This window comes from Pelobates fuscus, chromosome 3 (genome assembly GCF_036172605.1).
Source record: "Pelobates fuscus isolate aPelFus1 chromosome 3, aPelFus1.pri, whole genome shotgun sequence".
Classification (NCBI taxonomy): domain Eukaryota; kingdom Metazoa; phylum Chordata; class Amphibia; order Anura; family Pelobatidae; genus Pelobates; species Pelobates fuscus.
In genome coordinates this window covers 10,040,475-10,058,952 of record NC_086319.1, presented here as the reverse complement: position 1 = coordinate 10,058,952, position 18,478 = coordinate 10,040,475, and positions in this window count along the sequence as shown.

Below are 18,478 nucleotides of genomic sequence, written 5' to 3'. Positions count from 1 at the left end.
GGTTTATATTATTAAAGGGACACTCCAGGCTCCCACACACGTTAGGTGCACTGTGTAGGTTAGGTTACAGTTAGTTATACTGGGTGGGTTTATATTATTAAAGGGACACTCCCACACACGTTAGATGCACTGTGTAGGTTAGGTTACAGTTAGTTATACTGGGTGGGTTTATATTATTAAAGGGACACTCCGGGCTCCCACACACGTTAGATGCACTGTGTAGGTTAGGTTACAGTTAGTTATACTGGGTAGGTTTATATTATTAAAGGGACACTCCAGGCTCCCACATACGTTAGGTGCACTGTGTAGGTTAGGTTACAGTTAGTTATACTGGGTGGGTTTATATTATTAAAGGGACACTCCAGGCTCCCACACACGTTAGGTGCACTGTGTAGGTTAGGTTACAGTTAGTTATACTGGGTGGGTTTATATTATTAAAGGGACACTCCAGGCTCCCACACACGTTAGGTGCACTGTGTAGGTTAGGTTACAGTTAGTTATACTGGGTGGGTTTATATTATTAAAGGGACACTCCCACACACGTTAGATGCACTGTGTAGGTTAGGTTACAGTTAGTTATACTGGGTGGGTTTATATTATTAAAGGGACACTCCGGGCTCCCACACACGTTAGATGCACTGTGTAGGTTAGGTTACAGTTAGTGATACTGGGTGGGTTTATATTATTAATGGGACACTCCAGGCTCCCACACACGTTAGATGCACTGTGTAGGATAGGTTACAGTTAGTTATACTGGGTGGGTTTATATTATTAAAGGGACACTCCAGGCTCCCACACACGTTAGGTGCACTGTGTAGGTTAGGTTACAGTTAGTTATACTGGGTGGGTTTATATTATTAAAGGGACACTCCAGGCTCCCACACACGTTAGATGCACTGTGTAGGTTAGGTTACAGTTAGTTATACTGGGTGGGTTTATATTATTAAAGGGGCACTCCAGGCTCCCACACACGTTAGGCGCACTGTGTAGGTTAGGTTACAGTTAGTTATACTGGGTGGGTTTATATTATTAAAGGGACACTCCAGGCTCCCACACACGTTAGGCGCACTGTGTAGGTTAGGTTACAGTTAGTTATACTGGGTGGGTTTATATTATTAAAGGGACACTCCAGGCTCCCACACACGTTAGGCGCACTGTGTAGGTTAGGTTACAGTTAGTTATACTGGGTGGGTTTATATTATTAAAGGGACACTCCAGGCTCCCACACACGTTAGATGCACTGTGTAGGTTAGGTTACAGTTAGTTATACTGGGTGGGTTTATATTATTAAAGGGACACTCCAGGCTCCCACACACGTTAGATGCACTGTGTAGGTTAGGTTACAGTTAGTTATACTGGGTGGGTTTATATTATTAAAGGGACACTCCAGACTCCCACACACGTTAGATGCACTGTGTAGGTTAGGTTACAGTTATACTGGGTGGGTTTATATTATTAAAGGGACACTCCAGGCTCCCACACACGTTAGATGCACTGTGTAGGTTAGGTTACAGTTATACTGGGTGGGTTTATATTATTAAAGGGACACTCCAGGCTCCCACACACGTTAGGTGCACTGTGTAGGTTAGGTTACAGTTAGTTATACTGGGTGGGTTTATATTATTAAAGGGACACTCCAGGCTCCCGCATACGTTAGATGCACTGTGTAGGTTAGGTTACAGTTAGTTATACTGGGTGGGTTTATATTATTAAAGGGACACTCCAGGCTCCCACACACGTTAGGTGCACTATGTAGGTTAGATTACAGTTAGTTATACTGGGTGGGTTTATATTATTAAAGGGACACTCCGGGCTCCCACACATATTAGGTGCACTATGTAGGTTAGGTTACAGTTAGTTATACTGGGTGGGTTTATATTATTAAAGGGACACTCCATGCTCCCACACACGTTAGATGCACTGTGTAGGTTAGGTTACTGTTAGTTATACCGGGTGGGTTTATATTATTAAAGGGACACTCCAGGCTCCCACACACGTTAGATGCACTGTGTAGGTTAGGTTACAGTTAGTTATACTGGGTGGGTTTATATTATTAAAGGGACACTCCAGGCTCCCACACACACGTTAGATGCACTGTGTAGGTTAGGTTACAGTTAGTTATACTGGGTGGGTTTATATTATTAAAGGGACACTCCAGGCTCCCACACACGTTAGGCGCACTGTGTAGGTTAGGTTACAGTTAGTTATACTGGGTGGGTTTATATTATTAAAGGGACACTCCAGGCTCCCACACACGTTAGGCGCACTGTGTAGGTTAGGTTACAGTTAGTTATACTGGGTGGGTTTATATTATTAAAGGGACACTCCAGGCTCCCACACATGTTAGATACACTGTGTAGGTTAGGCTACAGTTAGTTATACTGGGTGGGTTTATGTTATTAAAGGGACACTCCAGGCTCCCACACACGTTAGGTGCACTGTGTAGGTTAGGTTACAGTTAGTTATACTGGGTGGGTTTATATTACTAAAGGGACACTCCAGGCTCCCACACACGTTAGGCGCACTGTGTAGGTTAGGTTACAGTTAGTTATACTGGGTGGGTTTATATTATTAAAGGGACACTCCAGGCTCCCACACACGTTAGGTGCACTATGTAGGTTAGATTACAGTTAGTTATACTGGGTGGGTTTATATTATTAAAGGGACACTCCAGGCTCCCACACACATTAGATGCACTATGTAGGTTAGGTTACAGTTAGTTATACTGGGTGGGTTTATATTACTAAAGGGACACTCCAGGCTCCCACACACGTTAGGCGCACTGTGTAGGTTAGGTTACAGTTAGTTATACTGGGTGGGTTTATATTATTAAAGGGACACTCCAGGCTCCCACACACATTAGATGCACTGTGTAGGTTAGGTTACAGTTAGTTATACTGGGTGGGTTTATATTATTAAAGGGACACTCCAGGCTCCCACACACGTTAGATGCACTGGGTAGGTTAGGTTACAGTTCGTTATACTGGGTGGGTTTATATTATTAAAGGGACACTCCAGGCTCCCACACACATTAGATGCATTGTGTAGGTTAGGTTACAGTTAGTTATACTGGGTGGGTTTATATTATTAAAGGGACACTCCAGGCTCCCACACACGTTAGGTGCACTATGTAGGTTAGATTACAGTTAGTTATACTGGGTGGGTTTATATTATTAAAGGGACACTCCAGGCTCCCACACACATTAGATGCACTATGTAGGTTAGGTTACAGTTAGTTATACTGGGTGGGTTTATATTACTAAAGGGACACTCCAGGCTCCCACACACGTTAGATGCACTGGGTAGGTTAGGTTACAGTTCGTTATACTGGGTGGGTTTATATTATTAAAGGGACACTCCAGGCTCCCACACACATTAGATGCACTGTGTAGGTTAGGTTACAGTTAGTTATACTGGGTGGGTTTATATTATTAAAGGGACACTCCAGGCTCCCACACACGTTAGGTGCACTATGTAGGTTAGATTACAGTTAGTTATACTGGGTGGGTTTATATTATTAAAGGGACACTCCAGGCTCCCACACACGTTAGGTGCACTATGTAGGTTAGATTACAGTTAGTTATACTGGGTGGGTTTATATTATTAAAGTGACACTCCAGGCTCCCACACACGTTAGATGCACTGTGTAGGTTAGGTTACAGTTAGTTATACTGGGTAGGTTTATATTATTAAAGGGACACTCCAGGCTCCCACATACGTTAGATGCACTGTGTAGGTTAGGTTACAGTTATACTGGGTGGATTTATATTATTAAAGGGACACTCCAGGCTCCCACACACGTTAGATGCACTGTGTAGGTTAGGTTACAGTTAGTTATACTGGGTGGGTTTATATTATTAAAGGGACACTCCAGGCTCCCACACACGTTAGATGCACTGTGTAGGTTAGGTTACAGTTAGTTATACTGGGTGGGTTTATATTATTAAAGGGACACTCCAGGCTCCCACACACGTTAGGTGCACTGTGTAGGTTAGGTTACAGTTAGTGATACTGGGTGGGTTTATATTATTAATGGGACACTCCAGGCTCCCACACACGTTAGATGCACTGTGTAGGTTAGGTTACAGTTAGTTATACTGGGTGGGTTTATATTATTAAAGGGACACTCCAGGCTCCCACACACGTTAGATGCACTGTGTAGGTTAGGTTACAGTTAGTTATACTGGGTGGGTTTATATTATTAAAGGGGCACTCCAGGCTCCCACACACGTTAGGCGCACTGTGTAGGTTAGGTTACAGTTAGTTATACTGGGTGGGTTTATATTATTAAAGGGACACTCCAGGCTCCCACACACGTTAGGCGCACTGTGTAGGTTAGGTTACAGTTAGTTATACTGGGTGGGTTTATATTATTAAAGGGACACTCCAGGCTCCCACACACGTTAGGCGCACTGTGTAGGTTAGGTTACAGTTAGTTATACTGGGTGGGTTTATATTATTAAAGGGACACTCCAGGCTCCCACACACGTTAGATGCACTGTGTAGGTTAGGTTACAGTTAGTTATACTGGGTGGGTTTATATTATTAAAGGGACACTCCAGGCTCCCACACACGTTAGATGCACTGTGTAGGTTAGGTTACAGTTAGTTATACTGGGTGGGTTTATATTATTAAAGGGACACTCCAGACTCCCACACACGTTAGATGCACTGTGTAGGTTAGGTTACAGTTATACTGGGTGGGTTTATATTATTAAAGGGACACTCCAGGCTCCCACACACGTTAGATGCACTGTGTAGGTTAGGTTACAGTTATACTGGGTGGGTTTATATTATTAAAGGGACACTCCAGGCTCCCACACACGTTAGGTGCACTGTGTAGGTTAGGTTACAGTTAGTTATACTGGGTGGGTTTATATTATTAAAGGGACACTCCAGGCTCCCGCATACGTTAGATGCACTGTGTAGGTTAGGTTACAGTTAGTTATACTGGGTGGGTTTATATTATTAAAGGGACACTCCAGGCTCCCACACACGTTAGGTGCACTATGTAGGTTAGATTACAGTTAGTTATACTGGGTGGGTTTATATTATTAAAGGGACACTCCGGGCTCCCACACATATTAGGTGCACTATGTAGGTTAGGTTACAGTTAGTTATACTGGGTGGGTTTATATTATTAAAGGGACACTCCATGCTCCCACACACGTTAGATGCACTGTGTAGGTTAGGTTACTGTTAGTTATACCGGGTGGGTTTATATTATTAAAGGGACACTCCAGGCTCCCACACACGTTAGATGCACTGTGTAGGTTAGGTTACAGTTAGTTATACTGGGTGGGTTTATATTATTAAAGGGACACTCCAGGCTCCCACACACACGTTAGATGCACTGTGTAGGTTAGGTTACAGTTAGTTATACTGGGTGGGTTTATATTATTAAAGGGACACTCCAGGCTCCCACACACGTTAGGCGCACTGTGTAGGTTAGGTTACAGTTAGTTATACTGGGTGGGTTTATATTATTAAAGGGACACTCCAGGCTCCCACACACGTTAGGCGCACTGTGTAGGTTAGGTTACAGTTAGTTATACTGGGTGGGTTTATATTATTAAAGGGACACTCCAGGCTCCCACACATGTTAGATACACTGTGTAGGTTAGGCTAAAGTTAGTTATACTGGGTGGGTTTATGTTATTAAAGGGACACTCCAGGCTCCCACACACGTTAGGTGCACTGTGTAGGTTAGGTTACAGTTAGTTATACTGGGTGGGTTTATATTACTAAAGGGACACTCCAGGCTCCCACACACGTTAGGCGCACTGTGTAGGTTAGGTTACAGTTAGTTATACTGGGTGGGTTTATATTATTAAAGGGACACTCCAGGCTCCCACACACGTTAGGTGCACTATGTAGGTTAGATTACAGTTAGTTATACTGGGTGGGTTTATATTATTAAAGGGACACTCCAGGCTCCCACACACATTAGATGCACTATGTAGGTTAGGTTACAGTTAGTTATACTGGGTGGGTTTATATTACTAAAGGGACACTCCAGGCTCCCACACACGTTAGGCGCACTGTGTAGGTTAGGTTACAGTTAGTTATACTGGGTGGGTTTATATTATTAAAGGGACACTCCAGGCTCCCACACACATTAGATGCACTGTGTAGGTTAGGTTACAGTTAGTAATACTGGGTGGGTTTATATTATTAAAGGGACACTCCAGGCTCCCACACACGTTAGATGCACTGGGTAGGTTAGGTTACAGTTCGTTATACTGGGTGGGTTTATATTATTAAAGGGACACTCCAGGCTCCCACACACATTAGATGCACTGTGTAGGTTAGGTTACAGTTAGTTATACTGGGTGGGTTTATATTATTAAAGGGACACTCCAGGCTCCCACACACGTTAGGTGCACTATGTAGGTTAGATTACAGTTAGTTATACTGGGTGGGTTTATATTATTAAAGGGACACTCCAGGCTCCCACACACATTAGATGCACTATGTAGGTTAGGTTACAGTTAGTTATACTGGGTGGGTTTATATTACTAAAGGGACACTCCAGGCTCCCACACATGTTAGATGCACTGGGTAGGTTAGGTTACAGTTCGTTATACTGGGTGGGTTTATATTATTAAAGGGACACTCCAGGCTCCCACACACATTAGATGCACTGTGTAGGTTAGGTTACAGTTAGTTATACTGGGTGGGTTTATATTATTAAAGGGACACTCCAGGCTCCCACACACGTTAGGTGCACTGTGTAGGTTAGGTTACAGTTAGTGATACTGGGTGGGTTTATATTATTAATGGGACACTCCAGGCTCCCACACACGTTAGATGCACTGTGTAGGTTAGGTTACAGTTAGTTATACTGGGTGGGTTTATATTATTAAAGGGACACTCCAGGCTCCCACACACGTTAGATGCACTGTGTAGGTTAGGTTACAGTTAGTTATACTGGGTGGGTTTATATTATTAAAGGGGCACTCCAGGCTCCCACACACGTTAGGCGCACTGTGTAGGTTAGGTTACAGTTAGTTATACTGGGTGGGTTTATATTATTAAAGGGACACTCCAGGCTCCCACACACGTTAGGCGCACTGTGTAGGTTAGGTTACAGTTAGTTATACTGGGTGGGTTTATATTATTAAAGGGACACTCCAGGCTCCCACACACGTTAGGCGCACTGTGTAGGTTAGGTTACAGTTAGTTATACTGGGTGGGTTTATATTATTAAAGGGACACTCCAGGCTCCCACACACGTTAGATGCACTGTGTAGGTTAGGTTACAGTTAGTTATACTGGGTGGGTTTATATTATTAAAGGGACACTCCAGGCTCCCACACACGTTAGATGCACTGTGTAGGTTAGGTTACAGTTAGTTATACTGGGTGGGTTTATATTATTAAAGGGACACTCCAGACTCCCACACACGTTAGATGCACTGTGTAGGTTAGGTTACAGTTATACTGGGTGGGTTTATATTATTAAAGGGACACTCCAGGCTCCCACACACGTTAGATGCACTGTGTAGGTTAGGTTACAGTTATTCTGGGTGGGTTTATATTATTAAAGGGACACTCCAGGCTCCCACACACGTTAGGTGCACTGTGTAGGTTAGGTTACAGTTAGTTATACTGGGTGGGTTTATATTATTAAAGGGACACTCCAGGCTCCCGCATACGTTAGATGCACTATGTAGGTTAGGTTACAGTTAGTTATACTGGGTGGGTTTATATTATTAAAGGGACACTCCAGGCTCCCACACACGTTAGGTGCACTATGTAGGTTAGATTACAGTTAGTTATACTGGGTGGGTTTATATTATTAAAGGGACACTCCGGGCTCCCACACATATTAGGTGCACTATGTAGGTTAGGTTACAGTTAGTTATACTGGGTGGGTTTATATTATTAAAGGGACACTCCATGCTCCCACACACGTTAGATGCACTGTGTAGGTTAGGTTACTGTTAGTTATACCGGGTGGGTTTATATTATTAAAGGGACACTCCAGGCTCCCACACACGTTAGATGCACTGTGTAGGTTAGGTTACAGTTAGTTATACTGGGTGGGTTTATATTATTAAAGGGACACTCCAGGCTCCCACACACACGTTAGATGCACTGTGTAGGTTAGGTTACAGTTAGTTATACTGGGTGGGTTTATATTATTAAAGGGACACTCCAGGCTCCCACACACGTTAGGCGCACTGTGTAGGTTAGGTTACAGTTAGTTATACTGGGTGGGTTTATATTATTAAAGGGACACTCCAGGCTCCCACACACATTAGATGCACTATGTAGGTTAGGTTACAGTTAGTTATACTGGGTGGGTTTATATTACTAAAGGGACACTCCAGGCTCCCACACACGTTAGGCGCACTGTGTAGGTTAGGTTACAGTTAGTTATACTGGGTGGGTTTATATTATTAAAGGGACACTCCAGGCTCCCACACACATTAGATGCACTGTGTAGGTTAGGTTACAGTTAGTTATACTGGGTGGGTTTATATTATTAAAGGGACACTCCAGGCTCCCACACACGTTAGATGCACTGGGTAGGTTAGGTTACAGTTCGTTATACTGGGTGGGTTTATATTATTAAAGGGACACTCCAGGCTCCCACACACATTAGATGCACTGTGTAGGTTAGGTTACAGTTAGTTATACTGGGTGGGTTTATATTATTAAAGGGACACTCCAGGCTCCCACACACGTTAGGTGCACTATGTAGGTTAGATTACAGTTAGTTATACTGGGTGGGTTTATATTATTAAAGGGACACTCCAGGCTCCCACACACATTAGATGCACTATGTAGGTTAGGTTACAGTTAGTTATACTGGGTGGGTTTATATTACTAAAGGGACACTCCAGGCTCCCACACACGTTAGATGCACTGGGTAGGTTAGGTTACAGTTCGTTATACTGGGTGGGTTTATATTATTAAAGGGACACTCCAGGCTCCCACACACATTAGATGCATTGTGTAGGTTAGGTTACAGTTAGTTATACTGGGTGGGTTTATATTATTAAAGGGACACTCCAGGCTCCCACACACGTTAGGTGCACTATGTAGGTTAGATTACAGTTAGTTATACTGGGTGGGTTTATATTATTAAAGGGACACTCCAGGCTCCCACACACATTAGATGCACTATGTAGGTTAGGTTACAGTTAGTTATACTGGGTGGGTTTATATTACTAAAGGGACACTCCAGGCTCCCACACACGTTAGATGCACTGGGTAGGTTAGGTTACAGTTCGTTATACTGGGTGGGTTTATATTATTAAAGGGACACTCCAGGCTCCCACACACATTAGATGCACTGTGTAGGTTAGGTTACAGTTAGTTATACTGGGTGGGTTTATATTATTAAAGGGACACTCCAGGCTCCCACACACGTTAGGTGCACTATGTAGGTTAGATTACAGTTAGTTATACTGGGTGGGTTTATATTATTAAAGGGACACTCCAGGCTCCCACACACGTTAGGTGCACTATGTAGGTTAGATTACAGTTAGTTATACTGGGTGGGTTTATATTATTAAAGTGACACTCCAGGCTCCCACACACGTTAGATGCACTGTGTAGGTTAGGTTACAGTTAGTTATACTGGGTAGGTTTATATTATTAAAGGGACACTCCAGGCTCCCACATACGTTAGATGCACTGTGTAGGTTAGGTTACAGTTATACTGGGTGGATTTATATTATTAAAGGGACACTCCAGGCTCCCACACACGTTAGATGCACTGTGTAGGTTAGGTTACAGTTAGTTATACTGGGTGGGTTTATATTATTAAAGGGACACTCCAGGCTCCCACACACGTTAGATGCACTGTGTAGGTTAGGTTACAGTTAGTTATACTGGGTGGGTTTATATTATTAAAGGGACACTCCAGGCTCCCACACACGTTAGGTGCACTGTGTAGGTTAGGTTACAGTTAGTGATACTGGGTGGGTTTATATTATTAATGGGACACTCCAGGCTCCCACACACGTTAGATGCACTGTGTAGGTTAGGTTACAGTTAGTTATACTGGGTGGGTTTATATTATTAAAGGGACACTCCAGGCTCCCACACACGTTAGATGCACTGTGTAGGTTAGGTTACAGTTAGTTATACTGGGTGGGTTTATATTATTAAAGGGGCACTCCAGGCTCCCACACACGTTAGGCGCACTGTGTAGGTTAGGTTACAGTTAGTTATACTGGGTGGGTTTATATTATTAAAGGGACACTCCAGGCTCCCACACACGTTAGGCGCACTGTGTAGGTTAGGTTACAGTTAGTTATACTGGGTGGGTTTATATTATTAAAGGGACACTCCAGGCTCCCACACACGTTAGGCGCACTGTGTAGGTTAGGTTACAGTTAGTTATACTGGGTGGGTTTATATTATTAAAGGGACACTCCAGGCTCCCACACACGTTAGATGCACTGTGTAGGTTAGGTTACAGTTAGTTATACTGGGTGGGTTTATATTATTAAAGGGACACTCCAGGCTCCCACACACGTTAGATGCACTGTGTAGGTTAGGTTACAGTTAGTTATACTGGGTGGGTTTATATTATTAAAGGGACACTCCAGACTCCCACACACGTTAGATGCACTGTGTAGGTTAGGTTACAGTTATACTGGGTGGGTTTATATTATTAAAGGGACACTCCAGGCTCCCACACACGTTAGATGCACTGTGTAGGTTAGGTTACAGTTATACTGGGTGGGTTTATATTATTAAAGGGACACTCCAGGCTCCCACACACGTTAGGTGCACTGTGTAGGTTAGGTTACAGTTAGTTATACTGGGTGGGTTTATATTATTAAAGGGACACTCCAGGCTCCCGCATACGTTAGATGCACTGTGTAGGTTAGGTTACAGTTAGTTATACTGGGTGGGTTTATATTATTAAAGGGACACTCCAGGCTCCCACACACGTTAGGTGCACTATGTAGGTTAGATTACAGTTAGTTATACTGGGTGGGTTTATATTATTAAAGGGACACTCCGGGCTCCCACACATATTAGGTGCACTATGTAGGTTAGGTTACAGTTAGTTATACTGGGTGGGTTTATATTATTAAAGGGACACTCCATGCTCCCACACACGTTAGATGCACTGTGTAGGTTAGGTTACTGTTAGTTATACCGGGTGGGTTTATATTATTAAAGGGACACTCCAGGCTCCCACACACGTTAGATGCACTGTGTAGGTTAGGTTACAGTTAGTTATACTGGGTGGGTTTATATTATTAAAGGGACACTCCAGGCTCCCACACACACGTTAGATGCACTGTGTAGGTTAGGTTACAGTTAGTTATACTGGGTGGGTTTATATTATTAAAGGGACACTCCAGGCTCCCACACACGTTAGGCGCACTGTGTAGGTTAGGTTACAGTTAGTTATACTGGGTGGGTTTATATTATTAAAGGGACACTCCAGGCTCCCACACACGTTAGGCGCACTGTGTAGGTTAGGTTACAGTTAGTTATACTGGGTGGGTTTATATTATTAAAGGGACACTCCAGGCTCCCACACATGTTAGATACACTGTGTAGGTTAGGCTACAGTTAGTTATACTGGGTGGGTTTATGTTATTAAAGGGACACTCCAGGCTCCCACACACGTTAGGTGCACTGTGTAGGTTAGGTTACAGTTAGTTATACTGGGTGGGTTTATATTACTAAAGGGACACTCCAGGCTCCCACACACGTTAGGCGCACTGTGTAGGTTAGGTTACAGTTAGTTATACTGGGTGGGTTTATATTATTAAAGGGACACTCCAGGCTCCCACACACGTTAGGTGCACTATGTAGGTTAGATTACAGTTAGTTATACTGGGTGGGTTTATATTATTAAAGGGACACTCCAGGCTCCCACACACATTAGATGCACTATGTAGGTTAGGTTACAGTTAGTTATACTGGGTGGGTTTATATTACTAAAGGGACACTCCAGGCTCCCACACACGTTAGGCGCACTGTGTAGGTTAGGTTACAGTTAGTTATACTGGGTGGGTTTATATTATTAAAGGGACACTCCAGGCTCCCACACACATTAGATGCACTGTGTAGGTTAGGTTACAGTTAGTTATACTGGGTGGGTTTATATTATTAAAGGGACACTCCAGGCTCCCACACACGTTAGATGCACTGGGTAGGTTAGGTTACAGTTCGTTATACTGGGTGGGTTTATATTATTAAAGGGACACTCCAGGCTCCCACACACATTAGATGCACTGTGTAGGTTAGGTTACAGTTAGTTATACTGGGTGGGTTTATATTATTAAAGGGACACTCCAGGCTCCCACACACGTTAGGTGCACTATGTAGGTTAGATTACAGTTAGTTATACTGGGTGGGTTTATATTATTAAAGGGACACTCCAGGCTCCCACACACATTAGATGCACTATGTAGGTTAGGTTACAGTTAGTTATACTGGGTGGGTTTATATTACTAAAGGGACACTCCAGGCTCCCACACACGTTAGATGCACTGGGTAGGTTAGGTTACAGTTCGTTATACTGGGTGGGTTTATATTATTAAAGGGACACTCCAGGCTCCCACACACATTAGATGCACTGTGTAGGTTAGGTTACAGTTAGTTATACTGGGTGGGTTTATATTATTAAAGGGACACTCCAGGCTCCCACACACGTTAGGTGCACTATGTAGGTTAGATTACAGTTAGTTATACTGGGTGGGTTTATATTATTAAAGGGACACTCCAGGCTCCCACACACATTAGATGCACTATGTAGGTTAGGTTACAGTTAGTTATACTGGGTGGGTTTATATTACTAAAGGGACACTCCAGGCTCCCACACACGTTAGATGCACTGGGTAGGTTAGGTTACAGTTCGTTATACTGGGTGGGTTTATATTATTAAAGGGACACTCCAGGCTCCCACACACATTAGATGCACTGTGTAGGTTAGGTTACAGTTAGTTATACTGGGTGGGTTTATATTATTAAAGGGACACTCCAGGCTCCCACACACGTTAGGTGCACTATGTAGGTTAGATTACAGTTAGTTATACTGGGTGGGTTTATATTATTAAAGGGACACTCCAGGCTCCCACACACGTTAGGTGCACTATGTAGGTTAGATTACAGTTAGTTATACTGGGTGGGTTTATATTATTAAAGGGACACTCCAGGCTCCCACATGTTAGATGCACTGTGTAGGTTAGGTTACAGTTAGTTATACTGGGTGGGTTTATGTTATTAAAGGGACACTCCAGGCTCCCACACGTTAGATGCACTGTGTAGGTTAGGTTACAGTTAGTTATACTGGGTGGGATTATATTATTAAAGGGACACTCCAGGCTCCCACATGTTAGATGCACTGTGTAGGTTAGGTTACAGTTAGTTATACTGGGTGGGTTTATATTATTAAAGGGACACTCCAGGCTCCCACATGTTAGATGCACTGTGTAGGTTAGGTTACAGTTAGTTATACTGGGTGGATTTATATTATTAAAGGGACACTCCAGGCTCCCACACACGTTAGATGCACTGTGTAGGTTAGATTACAGTTAGTTATACTGGGTGGGTTTATGTTATTAAAGGGACACTCCAGGCTCCCACACGTTAGATGCACTGTGTAGGTTAGGTTACAGTTAGTTATACTGGGTGGGATTATATTATTAAAGGGACACTCCAGGCTCCCACACGTTAGATGCACTGTGTAGGTTAGGTTACAGTTAGTTATACTTGGTGGGTTTATATTATTAAAGGGACACTCCAGGCTCCCACACGTTAGATGCACTGTGTAGGTTAGGTTACAGTTAGTTATACTGGGTGGGATTATATTATTAAAGGGACACTCCAGGCTCCCACACACGTTAGATGCACTGTGTAGGTTAGATTACAGTTAGTTATACTGGGTGGGTTTATGTTATTAAAGGGACACTCCAGGCTCCCACACACGTTAGATGCACTGTGTAGGTTAGGTTACAGTTAGTTATACTGGGTGGATTTATATTATTAAAGGGACACTCCAGGCTCCCACACACGTTAGATGCACTGTGTAGGTTAGATTACAGTTAGTTATACTGGGTGGGTTTATATTATTAAAGGGACACTCCAGGCTCCCACACACGTTAGATGCACTGTGTAGGTTAGATTACAGTTAGTTATACTGGGTGGGTTTATGTTATTAAAGGGACACTCCAGGCTCCCACACATGTTAGATGCACTGTGTAGGTTAGGTTACAGTTAGTTATACTGGGTGGGTTTATATTATTAAAGGGACACTCCAGGCTCCCACACACGTTAGGTGCACTGTGTAGGTTAGGTTACAGTTAGTTATACTGGGTGGGTTTATGTTATTAAAGGGACACTCCAGGCTCCCCCACACGTTAGATGCACTGTGTAGGTTAGGTTACAGTTAGTTATACTGGGTGGGTTTATATTAATAAAGGGACACTCCAGGCTCCCACACACGTTAGATGCACTGTGTAGGTTAGGTTACAGTTAGTTATACTGGGTGGGTTTATATTATTAAAGGGACATTCCAGGTTCCAACACATGTTAGATGCACTGTGTAGGTTAGGTTACAGTTAGTTATACTGAGTGGGTTTAAATTATTAAAGGGACACTCCAGGCTCCCTCACACGTTAGATGCACTGTATAGGTTAGGTTACAGTTATACTGGGTGGGTTTATATTAATAAAGGGACACTCCAGGCTCCCACACACGTTAGATGCACTGTGTAGGTTAGGTTACAGTTAGTTATACTGGGTGGGTTTATATTATTAAAGGGACACTTCAAGCTACCACAATTTTTTATGAGGGTCAGCCAACCATTGGATGAGGTTGTTGGGAGTTTTCATCCACATAAGCTGTATGGCACACTGTTGCCTCACATCTGAGTACATCAGATGTTTAACTCCCACCAGCTTCATCCAGAATCTCACTGAGCATTATCGAATTGTCATCCAAAGAGGCAATTATATTTTGCAAATTAAATTGAGATTCATAGACGTTGAATCTATGGATTATTTGTAGGAGGGGGGTTGGCTGCCGATCGTCTCCTGGATGCGGTTACTTAGACAGAACACCCGGTGGGAGAGAAATGTTTATGACGAGCTGACTTCTGCTGGGTATTAATGGACCCCATACAAACAAGTATGGAACAACGCATGATTAAAAATGTTTTACTGGTGCTTTAACAATGCCCTCAAAGGGCTTAATCACTGTGACAAACGCTCTTTACCCTGGACGTTTGCCACAAACTCCTGGAGGAATGTGGAAGCTAGCCTCCTGCCCACCGACTATGGACCATATACCTTGTGCCAAACTCACTATTTTCACTTCTGTTCTCAAGCCATTTCCTCCTGGTTCGTTTTGATAGTTTCCCGAACAGAAACACTTTCCCTGATTAACCTACTGAACACCGACAACCCCCCAGGCTCATTATCTACAAAGAAACCACAACCTTAAGTGCTCTCTCTGTGTGTAGTATAACTGAACACCATGTGCTGAAGAAAAAGGCAGCCATCATGTCGCACGAACGCAGGTAGTGGGACCTGGTCGTCGAGTGTCTGGAACTCTAAGCCAAACACTCAACTGCACGAACAACGGTGAAGCCATACAAACACCTGCTTCTTTCCGCGACAAGCCAGGAGAGCGATGTTCGGTAGGTTTGTTTGCACAAACAAGTTGAACAAAGGCTACCTATGAGCCAGGAGAACCATTCGTCTGTTTGTTCGTTTTGGAACTCCCGAAATTGACTGACTGCTACCACTGAATCTTTGGAACTGATTTGGGCAGACGCCTCGAGTGCGGTCGGTCAAAACTTTACCCCGGTGGCGCTATTTGGATAACTTGGGTGCTCATATCCAGGCTATCTGGGGATATAATATTTGTGGGGGTATATGTATTTTTATATTTTATGTTTATATGCTTGGTCATTCTGACACAGAAATTCATGGGCGTGTTGTGGGTGTGTTTTACTGTATCCTTGCTGTGTATATGTGGGTTATCTGGCCATAATAAAACCAGTCTAGACTGATGTTTGGGGAGCTCGGGCTATAATCACTATTTCACTTGGGACTCGGGAGATTTACAACAGATATACTCAGTCGGAGTATAGGGGATCCATTACAATCACTGTTTCTAGTAAATTGCTAAATTTAGTCTAAAATAGCTAAGCTGTGATTATGGTGGAATAGAAGAATTCTTCTAAATATATTTTTTACATGAATTTTGCAGTTCATCGTTCATTACATTTTACTGTTTAGTAAGTAAATTCCACCATATTTTAGGATGAACGCCCCAATAAACGCCTAGGAAATGTAGAGCAGTAATGCACAGCGTTTTATCAATATTTCTGTAAATTTCCTGTCTTTTACTTCAGGCGCAGCCATGCCACTGGCTATTATTAAATCATGTTTGAAACAAATGCTACAATCAGAGGATTTTGTGATAATTATTCCTTGTCATAGAGGATTAGGGGGGGACGGTAATCTCCTCAGACACACCCTGATACTGAGAACACCCTACATCCCCCACACACTCCAGAATTATAGTCACAGTTATTATATAGCGCCAACATATTCCTCACTGTTGTACAACAGATAAAACAAAACAAACAATTAATTGAAACACAACACGCTTGGCTTATGGGAACATTTGGTGTAAATATCACAGATTCTTCTGTATTTTAATCTTTCACTGAGTAAAAAGTTAAATTCTGCATCTCGTTATTCCGGACGGAAGAAATGCATTTAATGCAGAAATGAATAAGCTTGAAAATTCTCAGACCTTCTAGTATGTAGAATTATTGTTTGCGCCAGTTCATTAATCCGCACATGATCCAGACGTTATTAACATCAACACATCGTGAGAGAAGTTTCACGTGAGCCCTTGTGTATATAGAAATCATTTTAGGGATTTTGCTGAAATAGGCGTGACTTTTGTTTGCTTTGTGACTGCAATTATCTATTAATAAAAAAATAAAAACCAGAGCATTTGCTTTTATATCCGACTCTGTGAAACGTCCGGCTCAGTCACAATGATGTTTGTAGGGAGAACGTATTATTTGGCACCTCAACCTTCGCAGTGACCTTCTGGCAGACGATGGCTCACGCCGCTGACAGACATTGCTTACGACTGAGCCAGATCGTTACGAGTGTTGCAGAGAGTGATAGATTGTGGATCGAGTCAGTACAAAATGCTGGGTGTCTGATAAGCGGCTGAACGCATGAGCTAGGTAAGGAGCTCTCACAGAACGCGTACGGTCGCCATGATGATCAGACCCCACCACCCAGGAATTTTATTAATATTATGTTTATTTATCCCTATATTTCACAGCTATGTATTTGTGATCTATGAAAAAGAAAATAAAATATTGGAATTCACACTACTTTCTCCTGTAACTGGACTCCTCCATTTTAGCTTCCTGTCACCTGGCAGTCAGTATAGAGAGAGCCACTTCCATCTTAGCTCCCTGTCAATCATTGTTATAAGCTCCGCCCTTTACACCTGGCAGTCAGTATAGAGAGAGCCATCTCCATCTTAGCTCCCTGTCAGTCATTGTTATAAGCTCCGCCCATTACACCTGGCAGTCAGTATAGAGAGAGCCACTTCCATCTTAGCTCCCTGTCAATCATTGTTATAAGCTCCGCCCATTACACCTGGCAGTCAGTATAGAGAGAGCCATCTCCATCTTAGCTCCCTGTCAATCATTGTTATAAGCTCCGCCCTTTACACCTGGCAGTCAGTATAGAGAGAGCCACTTCCATCTTAGCTCCCTGTCAATCATTGTTATAAGCTCCACCCTTTACACCTGGCAGTCAGTATAGAGACAGCCACCTCCATCTTAGCTCCCTGTCAATCATTGTTATAAGCTCCGCCCTTTACACCTGGCAGTCAGTATAGAGAGAGCCACCTCCATCTTAGCTCCCTGTCAATCATTGTTATAAGCTCCGCCCATTACACCTGGCAGTCAGTATAGAGAGAGCCACCTCCATCTTAGCTCCCTGTCAATCATTGTTATAAGCTCCGCCCTTTACACCTGGCAGTCAGTATAGAGAGAGCCACCTCCATCTTAGCTCCCTGTCAGTCATTGTTATAAGCTCCGCCCTTTACACCTGGCAGTCAGTATAGAGAGAGCCGCCTCCATCTTAGCTCCCTGTCAATCATTGTTATAAGCTCCGCCCTTTACACCTGGCAGTCAGTATAGAGAGAGCCCCCTCCATCTTAGCTCCCTGTCAGTCATTGTTATAAGCTCCGCCCTTTACACCTTGCAGTCAGTATAGAGAGAGCCACCTCCATCTTAGCTCCCTGTCAATCATTGTTATAAGCTCCGCCCTTTACACCTGGCAGTCAGTATAGAGAGAGCCGCCTCCATCTTAGCTCCCTCTCAATCATTGTTATAAGCTCGGCCCTTTACACCTGGCAGTCAGTATAGAGAGAGCCACCTCCATCTTAGCTCCCTGTCAATCATTGTTATAAGCTCCGCCCTTTACACCTGGCAGTCAGTATAGAGAG